The following is a 13,182-nucleotide window of genomic DNA, read 5'->3' as shown; positions in this document are numbered from 1 at the left end:
CGAAATGGTCCGCATCATTCCGCTGTGCGCGTTCAAGGGACAATTTGGCTGATGTACGTGCGCCCCTATGGTTTTATTATGCTCCCACTTTGAAACTTTTTGTTTGTGTGCAGTTCATTTACAAGTGAGCGTATAGCCCCACCATGCAGGTTGTGGGTTGTTAACCGGAAATCATAATGTCCAGTTGAACGCGTGCGATGCCTTCTTCCACCTCGCATATTTTGTCGAAGAGCTCTGGCATCTTGCCGCTGGAGGAGCGTTTTGCTTTCTAATGGTTTTTCTTTTGAATGGTAACCCGATGCGCGGCTTCTCGTTTATGCCACCGTGTAATGAGGAAGCTAACCACAACGGTGAATTTCGGTCGTTGTTCTTCCCGTACCTTCATCTGCTGTTAGCAACCTCTTGCTAGCAACTACTGCCGAGTTTGGCTCCCACTGTGGAAGGCCTCGTGAAGGGGCCGTTTAGTGATGAACGGCAATGCCAGACGTTGGGTTTTTACCTTAAGCTCGACTCGTGGAACGTCTCGTAAAACATATTGCTCGCCCATAATGACACCACCGCACATTTTGATCGATACCTGTCAGCTTCATCAGCGCTGCTCGAGACAAGAGCTGCAGATTTCCACTGTGCAACCAACGCACCAACACGGCAATAGAGTGACGTCAGTGCAAGCAATCACGCCTCCAAAAAACGCGTCTGCAAACTTTGTTTTCAAGTTCACAAAGCACGGCAGAGCAGTTTGACAGTGCTGTAGCAGATGCCAATCACCGGCAGCAAGTAGATGCACTGCAGCCCTACACTGCGAGCGATACCCGCTCCACCCCTCTGCCCCCCCCCCACCCAAATACACACACACATACACACTCTTGGGACAGGGCCCTCCCAGCTCAGTCACCACTGTTGCGACGTTGCCCTGCTTAGTCCGCCATCTACGCGGCGCACAGCAGGGCGACGAAGTAGTCGAGCCGACGGTGATTTTAAGCTGCATTTATATACAATGTATATACAGGTAGCAAGAGCGTTACATGGCTCGGACAAAGGCGATAGCATTTCTGAACTCAGTGCCTCAGATGAGATGCCGCCGCACCACCGCTGCTTCCGTGATGGTTTTATACTCCCGAGGTTCTGTTGCAGCCGCATGCAGTTCGAATGCCTCCAGTCGGGACTGGAGGCATGGAGACTGTGATCTCATGACCCCGTGTTGTCGCTCCGCGGTTGCCTAAACTCTGCTAAATTTGAAAGCGAACATTTCCCCAGTGCATTAGAACAATTCTCTAGTGTGTTTTAACACTTCTTTTACTTTTACTTCGAACTACTGAACTCTGTCTACAGACCGCTTGTCGTTTTTTCTTTCTTTCTTTTTTTTTCATTTGTGTCATTATTCACCTGACGTGGCATGTTGGGCTATCTGCTGGACAGACCTCGTCAGTACCATTAAACTGCGTTCTCTCTCTCTCTCCAGTCGGGACTGTCGCTGGCCGCAGTATGAATTCGTCAAATGGAGGAGGAGCGATTGCATCAGCCGAGTCGCCATGATAGGAAAGGGAAGGCGACTCAGAGGCACCGTCTCCAGGCGCTACTCGCTGCTTATCTGCCGGTTATCGTTCATCCCAGGCATGATTTTGTCCAGCCGTCGCGATGGGAAAGGGAGAATAGACTCGGAGGCACCTTTCCCGCCAAGTTGCGGCACGTCTGCCGCGGGCGTTTGAACTAGACGCGAATCAACCCCGTCGTCTGCACGTCGCCAGGTGCAGCTAACTTGTGTCGGGCACCGGCACGTTTTTTCTTGCAGTACTTGCAGCGATAGGACACGCTGCAAAATCCTCGCTAATGCCGATGTAATCATAGTGGTCCTTCAAACTCTCTGGCATACTAAAACCTCGCACTATCCCTAGCTCGTCCGCTGATTTCGTGCTGCAGGCAGCCATAGCTGGGCTTATAAACACTCGTCAGAGCAACACCTTACCACTGACATCCGCGGTTCGTATCCGCATACTGCGCATATCTCAAATTTCTGGCCTATTATACCGTAGCGACTGCTCTTTCCTTTTTTTGTTCCAACTCCTCCTCCAGAAATTGGTTCCTTCTCCTCCTCCCGCGCAAAAGAATAACACCAAATAGAACACAAGACCACATCCACCATACAATGATAGTTTTCCGGTTTGAATAATGCCATTGAGGGGCAGTTGTCATGTTCTACAGGGTGGCCGTGGAGTAATTTTGCAGTCGCAAAACGAGTGCTCACCAATCAGTCACTCGGAGGGACTAATTGCCTAGCAGGTGTTACGAAGACCTAGCTAGGATGACGCGATATTGCATGATGCAAGATTACGTAAGCTGTACCACTTCACATGATGCAACATTGCGTTAACCGTAACTGAGGCTATTGGTTGGATGTAGCCGATACGGCGCGACAGAACATGGGATCCTCCTACATTTATTTCCTGCAGCTTGCATCCAGGCTTGGTTTCACTTCGCAAGACAAATGAAAACTTATTCTCACTAAGAAAGGAAGTTTCTACACGATAATGAAATCAAATGTAAATAATGACAATCGGTCAAAGAAACACATCCTGACGGAAGTTGAGCTACACAATGTGCCTCAATAGCGCAAAAATATTTGGCAACTTTGGTCCCCGAATCAAGGCTAGCGTTGTCTAAATAACCATTGGTGGAGTTATTTGCTCTGCACCAAACGGTAACGATGGTATTTAACTATGATAACGATGATATCTGTGTAACGATAATATTTACCACCTGGCATAATTAGAAGGTGGGACGAATTTATATTGTATACTCGGAATGTAAAACCATATCTGAGCTGATACACACATTGCAGTTCAGCACTTTGCATTTGCAGTCAGCGCGTGACAGGTTGCAAGCTTAGTTGTTACTCATAATAAATTGCGGAGTCGCATATCATTAAATAATCGGGGTTTCACACCTAGGGGGTGGCGCTTGATTGACGACTGCGAAACAGCGGCCGCAGTGGCCGTTCTGCTGGAACCGCATCTTCCGGCGCAGTGGAATGGACGAACGAAATAGGGGTAACGTCGGTGTGATCTGTTGTTTTTGTCAAGATAGATACGGCCAACCTTTGTCGACGCATTTCGCAATACCTCTATCTTACTTGCTTGTACATCAAGTTCTGCGTTTATGATGAAGGAAGAGAAGCTGTCTCCTCAGATTCGACAAACTGCAAGTGACTAATTATTTTTCCGTTTGAAATTCCTGTGCCATCGCGCTGCCCGGACGCTGTGCTGGAGGTCAAAGTCCAGGGCTCACAGCTGCGTAAATACCTCATAATATGCTTGCAAGAGGTTGTTGGGCTGCTGTTGCATTTTTTTGCAGACTATATATGTTGTGCGGTAATCGTTGCTCGTGTTTGTGGAATGATTGTGGTGCGCTGCTATGGCGTACGACAAAAATAAGTCATACGACCGCTATCCTAACCATACGGCTCCAAGTGCTCAAAGCTTTCGGTTTGTCGAGGCACGAGAGATTTCTGTCTTTTATGTCGTTAAGCAAAATGTTTGCTACTAGTGGCGTTTTGAATTGATATTCAGTTGTCTTTCGCAGTATGAAGGAAGTATAAATTTTATTTTTTGACGGTAAACTTGTCTACGAAGCGGTGGAAAACGAGGCCGGGTAACGTCCCACGACGGCGGGTGATTTATTCACAGTGCAGTTGGAGCCGGCGCTTTTTTAGAGCGTGTCTCGGCTCGTCTGCTATCGCTGCGCGACGGAACATGGGGTCCGTCAGCGCGTAAATGCAAGTAATTGATTCCTTGACCAAAGTAGAAACATTTTCGAACACGAACAAATGTTAGTGCAGATTATTTAAAAGGGAGTACAGGTGAGTACAGATTGAGTAGAAGTGAGTACTGTCAGTAAGGTCCGATGATTCGGAGAATTTCAGCGCACCAAAAAACAAAAACGTACGAGAATAGCTGCCGCCAGAAGACACGCAGAAAACCGCAATTTATGGCCACGGCAGCGCCGAGAAGCCCCGAGCCCCACGAGAGCACGGCGAGCCCCAGACTCCGGCGCTTTATTCCTGAGAACACGAGGAGACGCCACACGCAACGCGCGTTCTTACGTTCCGTTTCGCTCTCTCCCCTTGCCTTCGCGCAGCGCGTCGCTCTACGACAGTGCACAGTGTAAGACGTTTTCTGCCCGTGCTCCTCTGTCCTGATGTATATGTAACGTCGGTATTTTTAAATATTTCAACACTTAAAAGTTTTCCTGTTTAGCCTTTCATTCAAGCCACGACCTAGCTAACATGGCGCAGTCGACAGGATCAGGATTGGAGGCCACGGGAGGACGAACGGACAAACAGATGAACGACACGGACGAACCGCACCAGGACTACCAGAGTGCGGCACGCAGACGTGGGGCACCGATGGACTCCACGTCAACTGTGGTCGACCCACTGCTGACTTCAGCGGAACGCTAGGTCCTACGTTCAAAGAAGAAACAGCAGTTTGTGAGGAGGATGCTCCGTGAAGAACGAGAAAGTTTTCAGACAACTGGTGAGAATCACCCAAACGTTTCCATCGGTGCCTGGACTGCACGAGTTCCGGACACGGGCAGCATGCACGACTACACGCATACGAACCGGAAGACATGCAAAACTGATTGCTTGCTCACCGGACCTCTCCCAGGTAATCGCCAAGATTAAAAAACGCAAGCGAAGCTCAGTGCATTTCTTGCGAGATCAGGAGCACACGCTGCTGTGACACCGGGCCAATCGACGAGCTACATCGCCCCCGCGCAGGTCATTCCAGCAACCACCAACGAAGCGCGCAACGTACGCCGCGCGCAGGAGCCAGGAAGCACCACATGCCTGGCACCCGCTCTTCCGGTCCAGACGTACACTAGATAAACGCTGAGAGCGCGGAACGCAACGTAGCCAGCACGTACATTTTCCACAAGTGCTGTCTCCCGGTCCCTGTCCGCGCAACAAACGACATTGAATCCGAATTGGTGGATTCAATGCAACGTTTTTGACCGATCCGCCATTCCACCCTACAACGCCACGCCACCGCACGCTAAACGGAAAGCCAACCGGCTCCCGCACCATACGCAACGCCCACCTCAATCGAAGCAACCTCCTCAGCGCGCCGACTGTGCCATCCCTGCACCCCGCGGCTCACCAGTAGACAAAACGAACGTCTACGCTCCCACATGCATCAAGCACGCAACGAGCTACAGGAACACGATCGCCGACGAAAGCGACGCGGCTAACGCAACGACGTAAACGCTGTCATGTTCAGGTCCGACGAAGTGAATGGCACGGCACACACATAAAAAACAAACCGATTTGATATTCACCAAAACTCATCGAGACTAACGCCCTGTAACGAAGTTTCTAGTATCCGGAACAACAAAAAAACTAGCGCCAGCGTCGAGCAACTGCGAATAAGCGGACAGTGATCTGGATACGAACGGACGTCAACCTACGCGGTCACTTAATTGTGCCTTAGGGTATTGAGTATTGAGTTGAGTATTCGTGAGTAATACAAATTGAGTACTCGTGAATGCAGATTGGGTGCTCATGAGTACTCATTCGTACAGATTGAGTACTCATGAGTACAGAAGATTGCGTTCTTATGAGTACAGATTGAGTACTCATGAGTACAGAAGATTGAGTACTCATGAGTACAGATTCAGTACTGATGAGGACAGATTGAGTACGAATACTCGTGAGGACAAATTAGTTTGAACACAAGGGAGTACGGTTACAAAGGAGTATGTGATGAGTGAGTATGAGTGATTTTGATAATATACAAGCTTTTTGAGTCTGAGTTTGATTGAGTACAGCGTGAATGAAAAAAAATGTGATTGAGTATGGGTGAGTTCTTCCTGTTTTGCCGACCTATGTTACACGATAATTATACAACAAACTAATCGCTGTTAGTCGCCTGAACATTATTTTTTGTTAGCACTGGTGAGACTACATATTTTCGGAGGTCAAGTAGAATATCTTGATAATTTCACAGTATATTAATGGTTATCTCATATTATTAAAATATTTTTTTCGAAAGGAATAAAAAATGAGTACTTTGACTACACACTGCACATTTCTGCACTCAAGTTCTTTAAAAATGCGGCCAGGACTGTTGCGAGATGCTCACGCGTGTTTTTGGTTGTGCCAACACCGTTTTACTCATAAAAATGGTTGGTGAATCAATAAACACCCTACTTGGTGGATGTTGACAGGGTGTGGCATAGGTGTTCAGCAGTTGAGAGAGAGAGAGAGGCTCTTTATTGAAAAAGCAGAGAGTTTTGCCGGCGTTTGTGATCACCTACATGCTTCTCTGCTAGGGGTCGGGGATGTAGGGAGAACAGGCTCTAGAGAGAGGTGGGCAGAAAAGGGAAAAAAAAGAGAGAGAGAAAAAAAAACGAAGAAGCAAAAAAAAAACACTGGCGTGGTTTGGCGGGCTTGGCGGACTATTTTTTAGATTGTGTTACAGAATTTACAATTTTGAAATGTGGCCTATGTCCTCCAAATATGAAAACAAACTTTTTAGGGCCTGACGCTGCTTCGATGGGCTAGTCCATGGTCCTAAGATGGTCTTCAAAGTTACCGGCCCTTGATCTAGGCGTTCAATATCTTCAAAAAAACGGGATCTTGGTGCCAAGTAGGCCACACATTCTAATAAGATATGTTCGACGGTTTCTATGGAAGAACAGTTATCACAGTAAGGGTTGGTCGTCAGTCCGAGGCGAAAGAGGTAACTGTTGGTGTAGGCCGAGTTCAGTCGTAGGCGATGATATAATGTCTCCAGCCTACGAGGGAGCTCTCTAGGAAGTTTTGATGTCAAATCAGGGTCAATCGCGTGCAAAAATACTTCATTATTGGGTTCGTTGCTGCGCCATAGCCGGTTTCTTTCACTTACTGCAAAGCGATGGGCCATGGTGCAAGCGTCTGTTTTTGTAAAGTACACTTTGCGGTATTTGCGTTGGTTAAGGCCCATACTTGCCGCTTCATCGGCTTTTTGGTTTCCAATAATACCACTGTGGCCAGGTATCCATTGCCATTTTATAGTGTGTCCAGCAATGCAAGCGAGGTGGTGAAGGTAGGAGATATCGGCGGCTGCGGTATGGTGAGGGGAAGACCTGCTCCTCCTTGACAGAATTTGCAGAGCTGCCTTGGAGTCTGTAAATATACTCCACTGACGCGGCTGGTGGCGTAAGACGTAAACAATCGCTTCTTTAAGGGCATATAGCTCAGCCGCTGTAGATGATGTTGGTCGCTCCAGACGAAATGAAAACATTTCACCCGTAAGTGGCACGTACATTCCAGATGAAGAGCTTTCCGGGGATGACGATCCATCCGTTGTTGAAAAAATTCCGTTACTCGTTCAACTTAATAGTACAGCACTTTTCGCACTCCGCCTTATGATTAAAATTTTTTTGGAAATATGCATTCTGGCTTGTATATTTAACAATAAATATTAGCAGCCCCAGCCTCTAATAAAGGTTTTTAGTGAAAACATGAAAGGAATTCCCCGTCTCATTGTTATCATAATTTGCACGCTGTTCGAGTTAATAAAACAACCTGCACTTTTCTGAAACTGAAGCAGATACAAACGAAAGGTTTGCACTCTTCCCAGTGCTATTTTCGAAGGAGATCTTTCAGAAGATTTCTAGCGAAATATTGTATCCCGCAATGGTCCATGAATGGGTTACCGTGGAATAATTGGCAATGCTACGTAATCTACGTAATGCCGACAGACAAGTGTCATGAACTTACGAATGGCGATTCTGGAAAAGCTCAAAAAAGTTCTTGGGAAAGTTTTTGTCGGATAAGGGACCGTTCTCTCAAAATGTAACGTGGCCGCAAAGCGCATTATGCCTGGACGGACGAATTCCAAGATAAAGGAGGGTTAGCTGCCGTTAACGATCCGAAGTGAATAAACAGACGTTACGTTTCTGGCGATTTATACTCACAACCTGCATGGTGACGGTTCCGACGTCCTTTTTTTACTCGTGCCGTTTCTACAGGGAAAAGGCCAGGCATTTGTGTGGCGTCCCCGAAAATAGTTATTTGGAAATTTAGTAACTTGAAACGACAGCAAATGTTGGCGATTAGTACATAGACAGGGTTTTAGAGGTCAACTAATTCTGTCCACTCAAAAAAAAAATTACCCCTTCCACTACTGTGAAGATGCAAGGCCAGCGAAGCGCACTGCTGGAGAGCAACATTGAATTACATGTTTGGTGAATTACTAAACAGATGAAATGACGATTCATACACATAACGTCCTAAGAGTTAAATGCAAATTTATTAAAACGCAGCTTGCCAGCCCTCACTGGTACCGCCCATTGTTACGCCCAAACGCACTGCATGAAAATTTTGGGCCATCTTCACTAACGTGAAACCTAATTAGGGGCGTAGTACGCAGTGTATAAGTGTATTCAAAGACTGTGTCTCCCTTGCCACACGCCCCACGGAGATGAAACCGTTAGGGGGTAGAGGTGTGCAGCTTTGCTGTAGAAGTCATTTGTCTTTAAAGCACGAAGCTTTCTAGGGGGAGGCGTGCGAAACCAAACGTCCCGCGGTGTTTCAGTACCATAGCTACATGCGATGACGGCGACATGAAACGACGACAGCCCGACCGCCTAAGGTGCTTCACCCCTAAACATTGGCGCACTTTGCACTCGCTGTGCGAGGCTGGAGAAACCGCAGAACTGGCTGTCCCTCTCCCGTTGTCGCAGGCACGGCTTTTGCACCCCACATAGATTCCCGAACTTCATGGCTGGCAAGCCTGAAGCATTTTGACCGCAGGCTTTCACATCTGTGCCAACGTGGACCGTGTTAGCGCGCACTACAAAATGCGGCAACCGGCGTCTGTAGCGGCTAACTACGCCTCTGTAGCACGAACTCGGCGTCTGTGCTCCTCACTTCAGACGCGAACGCACGTGAAGTAGTGAGGAGAGCCGCGAGTGAGAGATCTCGCCGGGAACTCTAGGAAGAGTGTTCTCGAAGGTCAAGCTAGCCGACCCCGGGCACCCCTCGAGAGGCGCACGCTCAGGTGGGCTCTGCTGGGCTGAGTTTTCTGGTAACGCTGGACGGTCGAACTAAAAGCTTAAGCAGCTACGCTGTTAAAACTGCAATGTGAATGCGGAACTTGTGGCTCACCTTCTTTGTCGCTCGTCACTTCGTCATTTTCTCCAACGCGATACATTCTTTCTGGAGACGCACCGCGTCCACTTAGCGCTGCCTGTGAGGCAATGCAGGGCGACTCCCTGTAGAGTGCTCGAATGGGGGCCGTACTGGCCACGGCGCTCGAATACGCGGACGACGTTATCTCTATCCGCCTTGCGGTATCCCCGATATTGGCGAGTAATTAATTTTGCTTTTGCTATTTTTTATTTGCAGTCCTCCCAGTTCTGCTTATCTGTTTTTCAGAGCGCGCATGCTTCTGTAAAAGAGTAGAAGATAAAACGATGTAGCGGCTGAACCCCTGGCATTAGTCCTGGCGCCGTTGCCGTCTGATCGCTTGGGGGCCTTTTTCTTCTCTCTTTTGAAGGACGCGGGGGTTCCCTCTTTCCATCGTCGGGGGACGCTCTTAGTGTACGCATCTTTGGAAAATAAACAGTCTTGTCTTGAAACTGCAAAGCAGCTCCCCGTCTGCTTTCTCGCCTCCTTCAGCAGCCGACATTCCGGGCTGCTACAAAATTGGTGACCCGAAATGCGCTTCAACGAACACGCCGCGACGAGCTCCGACGACAACACTGCTGCCTCCACGCCTGCATTCTTCGCCATAGAAATGAAGTTACCAAATTCTTGACCTAAAAATCCAAGAGTTTGGTTCAGCCACGTGGGGGCCCGTTTACAGCTCCGGCACATGCCTCGCAGTCGACGAATTGCCTTCACATCGTCGCAGCCCTGCCCGCAGAAATTGCCGACGCTATCGATGATATCTTGGTTTCACCCCCACACAAGGAGAATATCACATTGTGTTGGATCGCATCGCGGCGCCTGAAGAAAGGAGACTTCAGCAGCCCTTATGTCGGGAAAAGCTGGGCGACCAACGAGCTTCCCAACTGCTGCACCGGATACGGCAACTGCTCGGTGTACACGCGAGTCAGGACGGCGAGCTCCCACTTCTTCGTGAACTTTTCTGCAACGGCTGCCCCAGTCGGTACGCATGGTTTTCGCGGGTTCAGATGAGACGTCCCTTGATCGACTGGCGCAACTTGCCGATCGCATCATGGAATACTCTGCTCTAAACTTTGCGCCCATAGCTGTTTCAAGAACACACAAACAACCAGATCGACTGTCGCGCCATGAGGAGAAAGTGAAACAATTTACCGAGACCATGCAGCAGCTTTTTTTGTCTGGCGTTCCCTAACAGGGCGAGCAACGACCCAACCGATCCCCTTCAAGACAGGCAAGCTCTTCCCGGAGAAGCCACTCTCGAGATAGAGAGGCCGGAGTTAGCTGGTACCACAGTCGTTTCGGCAAGGGTAATAGCCGCTGCACCCAACTTTTATCGATTCCGGAAAACGCCCCGGCCAGATGTTAACGGCGGCTTACCACATCGGCCCTCCACCCAGCCACCGGTTCTTCATAGTTGACCGCGTAAGCAACTCGCGCTAGCTAGTCGACACAGGAGGCGAAATCTCTATTCTCCCGGCAACCCCCGACGATCGCCTATGTAGCAAGAACATGCAGGCGGTGAACAACACTGCCATCGCTACGTACAGCTTCCGCTCGCCCACAATAAACGTTGGACTCAGGCACCGGTTTCGCTGGGTCTTCGTGGTAGCGGACGTTAATTTCGCCATAGTCGGAGCAGACGTTCTCAGCCACTTCAACCTGGATGTGAGCGTACGTGACTGTTGCCTCAAGGATAACAACAGATCCCTCAAAGTACGTGGCCTGGACTCAAACATCTGCTCATCTGGCATCTGCGTCTTCCAGCCAGTATCGGCCTACCGCCACATCCTGGCCGAATTTCCTTCTCTCACCAAGCCCCGAAACACCGAAGAGCCGGTGAAACATAACGTGACTGACTACATCGTCACCACAGGGCCGCGAGTCAGCGCCCGGCCTCGACGGCTGTCCAGCAACAGCCTTCAAGATGTACGCAGTGAGTTCGAGCATATGCTGCAGCTGGAAATTATTCTCCCTTTGTCTAGCAACCATTCATCGCCGCTGCACATGGTGCCTAAAGACAACGTGGACGACTGGGTCCCGTGCGGTGACTACAGAGCCTTGAGTGCATCCACAACGCCGAACCAGTATACTCTGCCACACATTCACGATTTTAGAGCGTGGCTAGCAGGTACAAAAATATGCAGCAAGATCGACCTCGTAGCGGCATACCACCAAATTCACGTCGAACCGGAGGAGATACCAAAAATAGCCATAAAAACTGCATTCGGCCTGTTTGAGTTTGTCCGTATGCCCTACGGCTTGCAAAATGCACCACAGAACGGTTCGTGGATGAGGTCACCCCGGGTCTTCCTTTAGTCTTTGTCTACCTGGATGACATTTTGGTGGCCAGCGGAATTCCTACCGTGCAAGAAGAACACCTCCGCCAGCTCTTTCAGCATCTGGATGAGCACGGTCTGGTGTTGAAACCTCAAAAGTGCGTGTTTGGTGTCGAGGCTCTCACTTCCTCGGCCACCACGTCCCTGCTGAAGGCATTAATCCATCGGAATCGAGGGTGGAATCTGTCAACCATTTTCCTGCTCCAACATCTTTCCGCCTGCTGAGAGAGTTCCTCGGGCTCTTCCGCGGGCGGTTTATTCCGTCTTGTGCTCGACTACTCACATATCCAGGAATCTGGGACAGGAAGCTTCTAGTTCAGCTGGTTGGCACCACGTGGCGTCTCCACCTTCAAGATTTTAAATTACAGCAAATACAAGGTGGTAAGGGGAGTCTGGAAAGGGGTCATGGTTCCAGGATTAACTTTCGCCAATTCGGTTCTGTGCATGAGAGAGAGAGAGAGAGAGAGAGAAAACTTTATTGTAAACAGAAAACGGTCCGGTGGCGCCTAATGGCGACGCCCGGGCGGCACTAAGAGCCACAGTTCGGGCGGCCGGCGCGCGGCCCCGAGGGACCCGCCGCGCCTGCCCGCTGCCGCTCCAGGGCCTCTAGGACGCACTGGACGACTAACTTCTGGATGTTGTAGTCGGACGAGGTGATTGCTCTACAAACGAAGGCTGGTAGCTGCTGGAGGCAAGAGGGTGCGGGGTCTTGGGGAAAGCACTGAAGGATATGGGCTAGCGTTCCACGCGCGGCACAACACACGGCACACACTGCACTGGGATACACTTCCGGAGCCACATGTTGGCCCAACACAGGGGTGAGCACTGAGTCCGTTTGTATCTGGCGCAATAACACTCCTTCACTGCAAGTGAGTCTTGGGTGGGGGGCTGGGAGGCGACGCCTGCAGTCCCTGTACCAGCGCAGTATAGAACCGTAGTCTTCGAGCGGTGTTGGTGATTGTAGCCGTGTCTCCGAAGGGTCCAGCAGTTCCGACCCAGGACCTATTAGTGGCCTGGGGGACCTCGCCCGAGGGGATGCCTGACTGGTTAGATCGCGGGCGGCCCGGTCCGCATCGACGTTGCGGTTGTGGGCTCTGTCCCTAGTCAGGGCGTGGTCCAAGTGGGCTGGGAACCAGATGAGGTGCACAGGACTGCTGGAGGGGGTGGCGGTGTTGGTGAGAAGTCTCGCTGTCGGCGACGTGATTGTATTGGCTCCAAAGTTGCGAATGGCCGTCTTAGAATCACTAGGGATCGCAGTGCAGTGCGGATCCGTGGCTGCCAGGGCGATCGCCATCTCCTCGGCTTGCGCCGGCGTGTCGGCACGAAAGCTAGCCGCTGTGGCAATTCTTCCCGAGGTCGCCGTCACGACCGCGGCCGCGAACCAACCCGGACGGGTTTGGTAGGCGGCGGCGTCTACGTAGCGGGCTCCTGTGTCGTTGGTGTAGAGCTTGTCCAGAGCTCGCGCCCGAGCCTGGCATCGTGCGTCGTGAATTCCGGGGTGCATGTTCTTGGGCAGGGGTGCAACACTGAGGCGTCGGGCAAACGGCGAGGGAAGGGATTGCACTTCTGGTGGCAGGGCACGGATAGGGCGCAGGCCCGCTCTGTCAAGTATGTAGCGGCCCGTGAGCGTGTTGGAGAGGCGGTGGAGTTGATTGACTCGCTGGGCTTCTGCAA

The sequence above is a fragment of the Haemaphysalis longicornis genome, unplaced genomic scaffold (assembly GCF_048455015.1).
Source record: "Haemaphysalis longicornis isolate Haplotype H1 unplaced genomic scaffold, Haemaphysalis longicornis Haplotype H1 scaffold_16, whole genome shotgun sequence".
Lineage (NCBI taxonomy): Eukaryota > Metazoa > Arthropoda > Arachnida > Ixodida > Ixodidae > Haemaphysalis > Haemaphysalis longicornis.
The sequence above is the reverse complement of the archived record's forward strand: the minus strand, read 5'-3'. Positions refer to the sequence as shown.